This window comes from Panthera leo, chromosome B1, assembly GCF_018350215.1.
Source record: "Panthera leo isolate Ple1 chromosome B1, P.leo_Ple1_pat1.1, whole genome shotgun sequence".
NCBI lineage: Eukaryota > Metazoa > Chordata > Mammalia > Carnivora > Felidae > Panthera > Panthera leo.
In genome coordinates, this window is record NC_056682.1 from 142,685,669 (window position 1) to 142,694,337 (window position 8,669).

General features: G+C 40.4%; 1 pseudogene; it reads right to left on the minus strand.

The window, feature by feature from the left end:
• Positions 1-313: 313 nt before the first annotated feature.
• On the minus strand, positions 314-8,669 carry LOC122218478 (annotated as a pseudogene).

Below are 8,669 nucleotides of genomic sequence, written 5' to 3' on the forward strand. Positions count from 1 at the left end.
ACTTAAAGTCTACACCTGAATTATATAACTCCTACAAAAATTGAAATTTGTACCTTCCATTATTACTAACAGAGCACCCTAAATCAACTGTCTTAAAGATAAATTTAGTCCTTCACAAAAGAAATAGTCCAGAGGTGTCCTTTACAAAAAAAAACACAATAGTCCAGAGGCAGAATGGCTACAAGACTGGTTGGTTCAGTGGCTCAGTAACAACATTCAGGTACCAGGTTTTTTTTTGTTTTGTTTTGTTTTGTTTTTTTAAGTTTAGATAGTTTACTGAGAGCCTCCCTCTCCCACCCTCACAATCTCTAGGTCACTTTTTCCTCTTATAGATCTTGTGTGTTAGCCCCAGGAAGATGGCTAGAGGTGGAGGCATGGCCTACTGCTTGATGAGGCTCATAGGGTGGCTTTAGCTGTCTTCACACTGTGTGAACACAACTGGCAGGTTCAGCTCCTCATATAGTGCCTTCACCCGGGGTACATCCTCGGCCATAATTCTCCTGAAGGACCCGGTGCTGTTCTGGAGAGGCCCGCTGCGGACACTGAACTATCAGCCAGCTGCATTTGTTGTCCTGGATGTCAGTGCCAATCTTGCCTGTCACATTGGGTCCCCAAAGAGATCAAGATAATCATCCTGAATCTGAAAGAACTCCCCCATCTCAGGATCTTATTGGCATTGGCATTGGCATGTTCTTTCTCTTCGTCCGTGCACGCCACATACATGGCAGCAGTACAGGAAGATAGAGGGAGTAGAAAGCTGTCTTGTGCTTGACAATAGATTTGTACCTCTTTGCAGTGAATCTGCCAAGATCCCCATTGCCCTGGGGGGCTGTGATGAGGTCAGGGTCTGGCTGATCTCAGTCTGATAGGAACTCTGTAGGAAAAGCTAAAGGATAGCAGAATTTCATCTAGCACTTCTGCCAGATTGTCACGGTGCTGAGGATGGAATGGACCATCCAGAGACAGGAGAGGCAATTTCCTGGCTCAAGGAGGTCTTGGAGTACGGTGCGAATGAGACCAGTGTCAGCAGAGTTTGACAGCACTGAGAACATTTCAGGAGCTGGTGGAGCCAAGGAAGCAGGATGCTGATAGTCTCTGGTGGGCTGGTGTGTGGAACTGCTCTAAGCTTTCTTCCTGGTGTCATGATGGTTATCAGAAGCCAGGCATAGGTTTGGATGCCATCAATGACGCTTTGCTTCTGGAAGTATGTATCTACCACCTGCTGAAGCCCTAGTGGCAGGAGTAGCCTTCTTACCTGAACTTAAGTTGTAATTCATTTTTGAAAGACATAACGAGACATTACATCCAGACAAGGAGGTATCCAAAAAAAGATTAAGATTCCATTTCACCCTGCATGGTTTCTTAAATCTTTGAGGAAATCTTTTCCAGAAATAATTTGTCAGATACATCTTTTGTTTATCTGTCTAGAATTGGATCCTATGATCAGTCTAAACCAATTGCTAGCAATGAGAAAAGGATTATCATTAATGACAGAAACTGATCTGTGTTTATTCCCTGTCCTGTGATGGGAAATTGACACTCAAACTGGCAGCAAACTGTAAGGAGGCAGTGACTAAGATAGTCCCTGAATGTCTGCCACAAGCACATACTGTGTTCTTAATTCATTCAGTAATAAGAAGGGGTAGAACCTAATGTTTGAAAATGCTATTATATCACATAAAAATACAGATAATTCTTAAGTTACATGGTATTTGTGCTCTACACACTTTCCCTATGTAGGCATCCAAATAGAATAATAGATGAAAAAATTAAAAGTGGGAATATTTTTAAAAACATTTTATTTATTTTTGAGATAGAGACAGAGTACGAGTCGGGGAGGGGCAGAGAGAGAGGGAGACACAGAATCTGAAGCAGGCTCCAGGCTCTGAGCTGTCAGCACAGAGCCCAACACAGGGCTCAAACTCACGAACCACGAGATCATGACCTGAGCCGAAGTAGGACACTTAACCGACTGAGCCACCCAGACACCCCTAAAAGTGGGAATATTTTGAGTACATTTTAAAGCTGTATAGACCACAGTAAGTATTACAGTTCTTTCTCTCTACTGGAGACTTCTGGCATTAACAATTTAGAATTATGCAGAGTTTTCTATCTCTTTTATATATAGATTTCTAATTATTTTGCTGACTCAAATACAGTTGAAAATATTATTTTAAAAACACTGTTTTTTCTCTTAATTTTTCTTTTCTTTTTCTTTTCTTTTTTTTTTTTTTTGAGTTTATTTGAGAGAGAATAGGGGAAGGGCAGAGAGAGAGAGGGAGAGAGAGAATCCCAAGCAGGCTCCCCACTGTCAGCAAGGACCCCAACGTGGAGCTTGAACCCACGAAACATGAGATCATGACCTGAACTGAAATCAAGAGTGAGACACCTAACAGACTGTGCCACCCAGGTGTCCCTAATTTTTATTTTATTTTAATTCCAGTGTAGTTAACATACAGTGTGATATTCATTTTGGGTGTACAATGTAGTGATTCACCAATTCCATACATTAGTAGTGTTCATGATAAGTGTGCTCTTAATCCCCTTCACCTATTTCACCCATCCCCCTTCCCACCTCTGGTAGCCATCTGTTTGTTCTCTAGAGTTAAGAGTCTTTTTTTGGTTTCTCTCTTTTTTTTACCCTTTGTTCATTTGCTTTTTAAATTTCACATATGACTGAAATCATATGGTATTTGTCTTTCTCTGTCTTGTTTCATTTAGCATTATACTGTCTAGATCCATCCATATTGTTGCAAATGACAAGATTTCATTCTTTTTACGGCCAAATAATATTCCATTGTATATACACACTACATATTTTTTATCTATACATCTATTGATGGACACCTGGGCTGCTTCCATAATTTGGCTCTTGTAAATAACGCTGCAATAAACATAGTGCTATATATATATCCTTTTGAATTAGTGTTATTGTATTCTTTGGGTAAATACCCAGTAGTGCAGTTACTGGATTGCAGGGTGGTTCTGTTTTTAATTTTTTGAGGAACCTCCATACTATCTTCCACAGTGGCTGCAGCAGTTTGCATTCCCACCAACAGTGCAGGAGTGTTCCTTTTTCTCCAAATCCTTACCAACATTTGTTGTTTCTTGAGCTTTTGATTTTAGCCATTCTGACAGGTGTGAGGTGATATCTCATTGTGATTTTGATTTGCATTTCCCTGATAATGAGTGATGTTTAGCGTCTATTCATGTGTCTGTTGGCCATCTGTATGTCTTCTTTGGAAAAATGTCTATTCATGTTTTCTGCCCTCTTTTAACTGGATTGTGTGTGTGTGTGTGTGTGTGTGTGTGTGTGTGTGCGCTTTTTTTTTCTTTTCATGTTGAGTTGTAATTTTTTGTCTTGTGATGAGGACTCTTAAGATCTATTTTCCTAGCAACTTTGGAATACATAATGCAATCTAGTCATAATGTTGCCCTGTTAACTATAGTCAACCATTTGCATTGTATCCCTAGGACCTATTTATCTTATAACTGAAAGTCTGTATTTTCTGGAAACGTTCACCCATTTCACCCACCTCATTCACCCACTCATCTATTGATGGACACTTGGGTGGTTTCCATCTCTTGGCTATTGTAAGTAATGTTGCATGAACATGGGAATGCTGATATCTTTTTGAGATAGTGATTTTGTTTACTTCACATAAATACCCAGAAGTAGAATTGCTGAATCATGTGGTAGTTCTATTTTTAACTTTTTGAGAAACCTCCATATTATTTTCCATAGTGATTGTACTAATTTACATTCCCACCAACAATGCACAAGGGTTCTCTTTCTTCCACATCCTCACCAACACTTGTTATTTTCTTGTCTTTTTGATAAATAGACATTCTAACAGGTGTGAGGTAGTACTTTATTGTCATTTTGATTTGGGTTTCCCTGATGATTCGTGATGTTGAGCACCTTTTCATGTATCTGTTGATTTTTTTTTTAAAGATTTTATTTTTAAGTAATGTCTGCACCCAATATGGGGCTCGAACCTACAACCTGGACTTCAGGCCACAGCTTTTAAGATGTGCAAATAGGCCTCTTTCACAGAAAGACCTGTTTTTCGGTCTGCTGCCCCTGCACTGGGTCCTGGGGAAATAGGTGCAGTGAGTCTGTGTGAATCCATTAAGAACAGTTTCTTAGTTTGCTATACCCTTGTGGGGCTTGTGTATGAAAGCCCCATTGTCTTTCAGAGCTGGATGTTTTGGGGGCTGTCTCTCAGTTGGAAATCTTAAAAGTTGGGGTGACAGATATGTGTTCAAATCTTTTCACTCCTCAGGGAGAAGCTGGGAGTTGTGGGTTCCCTCCTGCTTGTGTGTTGTTATGCCTGGGGTGGAGTTTTGTGAGATTGTGTCTTATCCTCTCCTACCTGTTCTGATATGGGTCCCCCACCCCCGCCATTTCTCATTTACCTGATGTATAGGAGTAGTTCAGCTAGTTTCTGGATTTCTGCCCCCCCACCCCCCAGGGAATTGTTCCATATGTAGGTATGGTTCAGTGTGTCCATGGGAGGAAGTGAGCCTGAAGCCTCTATGTCATCATCTTGAACCACACTCTGTATTTCTTTTTAAAAATCTCTTTGTTACAGCAGCTTAAACTACACCTAGCTATGATAAAAATACCTGGGAGTGTCTGTCTTCAGGATCTCTAATAACTGCATGAAGGATAAAACCCAGTTACCCATTTAGTCAATAACAGATAACTAATTTGCCTTAGTTTCTCACTTTTTTCTCCACTGTTTTTTAAAGTTGAGGTATAACCCACAGTCAATATAATACATAGGTCTTAAATGTTCATTTTGATGAATTTTGACAATTTTTATATACTCATGTAACTACCACTGAAAGGAAGCTACAACAGATTATTTCCATCATTCTAGAAGGTTCTCTTGCATTCCATTTCAATTAGCTTCCCCCCATTCCCAGGCAACCACTTTCTCATTTCTATCATTATAGATTAGTTTTGCCAGTTCTAGAAATTGATATGTGGAATCATACGGTACGAACTTTTTGTAACTTCTTTTGATTAATTAACGTAATGATTTTCATTGACGTTGTTACATGTATATCAATAGTTGTTTTTTACTTTGTATTTATTTATTTATTTATTTATTTTTATTAAAACAAATTTTTTTAATATTTATTTTTGAGAGACAGAGAAACAGACGGGGCACGAGTGGGGAAGGGGCAGAGAGAGAGAGGGAGACAGAATCTGAAGCAGGCTCTAGGCTCTGAGCTGTCAGCACAGAGACTGATGAGGGGTCCAAACCCACAAACCATGAGATCATGACCTGAGCTGAAGTCAGATGCTGAACCTACTGAGCCACCCAGACGCCCCTACTTTCTATTTTTTTAAGTTTATTTATTTAAAAAAAATTTTTAAATGTTTATTTATTTTTGAGAGACAGAGACAGAACGCGAGTGGGGGAGGGGCAGAGAGTGAGGGAGACAGAATCTGAAGCAGGCTCCAGGCTCTGAGCTGTCAGCACAGAGCCTGACGCAGGGCTTGAACCCACGAACTGCAAGATCATGACCTGAGCCGAAGTCGGATGCTTAACCAACTGAGCCACCCAGGTGCCCCTTAAGTTTATTTATTTTGAAAGATAGGGAGAGGGAGAGAGAATGCATGCACATTCAAGCATGGGAGGGGCAGAGAGAGAGAGAAGACAGAGAATCCCAAGCGGGCTCCACACTGTCAGCGCAGAACCCAATGCAGGGCTCAATCCCATAAACGGTGATATCATGGCCTCAGCGGAAATCAAGTGTTAGATGCTCAGCTGACTGAGCTGCCCAGACGTCCCAATAGTTGTTTTTTACTGATGAATACTATTTCACTGTATTAATGTACTGCTAATGGTAATTTGTTAACCTGTTGATGGAGATTTGAGCTGTTTTGAGTTTTTTGAATATTGTGATTCAAGCTTCTATTAACATTCTTCTACAAATCTTTTTATGGAGATATATTCATTTCTCCAGAGTTATTATCTAAAAGTGGAATCGCTGGGGCACCTGGGTGGCTCAGTCATTAAACATCTGACTTCAGCTCAGGTCATGATCTCATGATTAGTGAGTTCTGGTCCCACATCCAGTGAGCTGGAGCCCTGCTTCGTGTGAGCGCTGCTTCTCCCTCTCCTCCTCTTCCTCCCTCCCTCTCCTCCTCTTCCTCCCTCCCTCTCCTCCTCTTCCTCCCTCCCTCTCCTCCTCTTCCTCCCTCCCTCTCCTCCTCTTCCTCCCTCCCTCTTCTCCTCTTCCTCCCTCCCTCTCCTCCTCTTCCTCTCCCCCTCTCCCAGGATTCTCTCTCTCTCTGTCCCTCACTCACTTGTACCCTTTCTCTCAAAAAGAAAAAAAGGGGAGTTGCTACACTGTAGAGTAAATATATGTATAATTTTGTAAAAACCTATCAGTTTTCTAGTGTGTTACACACTCACCGGCAAAGCATAAGAACCTCATTTGCTCCACAGACCCACCAACACTTGATTTTAGTCACCCTAGCAAGTGGGTAATGGAATCTTTTATGGTTTGAATTTATATTTCTCTGATGATTTAAATATGTTCCTCACCTTTTCATGTGCTTCTTGACCAACAATATATCTTCCTTTGTGAAATGTCTACTTCTTTTGCCAAGCTTTAAAAACTTGGATTGTTTTTATTGCTGATTTGTATTCATGTGTCATGCATATTTGCATTTATGCATTATGGACAGAAGACTTTTTGTAAGCTACCTCCCACTGACTTCTGATCAATTTGACCTGAAGAGCTGTGGTTCTACTTTTCTTAGCAGGCAACTCCTATACCTTCAAAATTAGCTGGGCCAGTGTGCAAACTTAAGTATCCAGAGTGATGATGAGCATGCACGTTTCCCACTGTGCCCTTCAAAGATGCTTACTCTCTTATCTACCTGTGGAGGCACATTTTTATTTTTTTATTTTATTTTATTATTTTATCTACCTGTGGAGGCACATTTTTATTTTTTATTTTATTATTTTATTTTATTTACTTTTTTTTTTTTTTTTTTTTTTGAGAGAGAAAGAGCACACGAGCAGGGGAGAGGGCCAGAGGGAAAGTGAGAGAATCCCAAGCAGGCTCCACGCTCAGCACAGAGCCCAACATGGGGCTTGATTCCAGCACCCTGGGATCATGGCCTGAGCTGAAATCAAGAGCCAGACATTCAACCGACTGAGTCACCCAGGCACCCTACAATTTGTTCTTAAACCCTGTTACATCATTTTCAAAATGTATTCAAAAACAAGTCTTCAGTAAGATTTGTAGAAAAGGTCAAGGAATCCATTTTTAAAAGAAGGAAAAATGGAGAAATAAGAGGAGTTGCATTCTCAACGTGACAATATATGACTGCTCAGGGTTTTAAACTCAGATTAAAATGATTATCCTTGGGGGCACCTGGGTGGCTCAGTCAGTAGAGCATCTGACTCTTGGTTTCGGCTCAGGTCATGATCTCACGATTTCATGGGTTCAAGCCCTATGTTGGGCTCTGTGTTGGCAGTGCAGAGCCTGCTTGGGATTCCCTGTCTCCTCTCTCTCACCCTCCCACACTCACACTGTCCATGTCTCTCTCAAAATAAATAAACTTAAAAAAAATTATTCCTTGATTAGGGTGAAGTTTCTTTGGACTTTTACATAATAACATCAAAACACATTCAGTGATACATTATTAAACTGAGTTTATTATTAACTTCATTATGAAACTTCTGGAGTAAACTTTGAAAATGTGTTTCTATCCTAAGCTGAAGTTCCTTTTCTACCTGTCTATTGGCACAGAATCCTAGTCCTGGATGGACATCAGACTGTCTTCTTGCCCTTTAATAAATCCATGTGATACCACATGGATCTGTGTTCTTTTTTTTTTTTTTTTTTCTTTTAAGTGTCAGAAAGGAAGATTGGTATTTTAAATTCCCATTCTAGTGCTCTGAACCCTCTTTGCTGGCTTGTTCCTTCTTACCAACTCAGCTCCTCTTATCACATAATATAGTCAAATCCTGTATTCTGTTCTAATTAGAGAAGGGACATTACTCTCTTTCATTCTTATACACATTTAGACATATTGCAAAATATTCCTTTAGGTATCTGTTTTTTAGCTTGGATTTTTTTTTTCTTGAAAATGAAAAAAATGCATGTTTTTAACTTTACTCACAGGTCTTTGCTTTAGTTCTTTACTCATTCCCACTTGATCCTTTGTAAGTCACCAGAAAGAAAAAGAAAGAAAGGATATAATTGGACTCCCTTTGGGAGTGGACGGGCAGGACGAGGACACGTGTAGAGGGTGAGGTGGAGCAAAGCACACCCAGAGACAGAGGCTTACCCCCCTGGACACACCAGGAGACGTAGAGGGACATGGAAGCAGAGCAAGGCAGAGATGAACAGATACAGAAGTTATGTATGTTCCTAAATAGGCCTAAGTCTAAATCTGTTGCTTTAGGCACTTTGAGGAATATGGGCGTAGGAATCTCGTTTGAGAACTTGCTTTCCTTCTGATACCTTCTCCTTCAAGAGGTCTGAAGTCACTGGTTTTTCTTTGTTGTCATGGAAGTAGTTCTTAAAGAATTAACAACTACAGAATTCTTTATGGTGCCAGAAGATGACGCTAGGGTGATAATCCAGAGGGAGAAATCTGTGTCAGTTATCACCTTACTGCGTCTTCGCTCCAT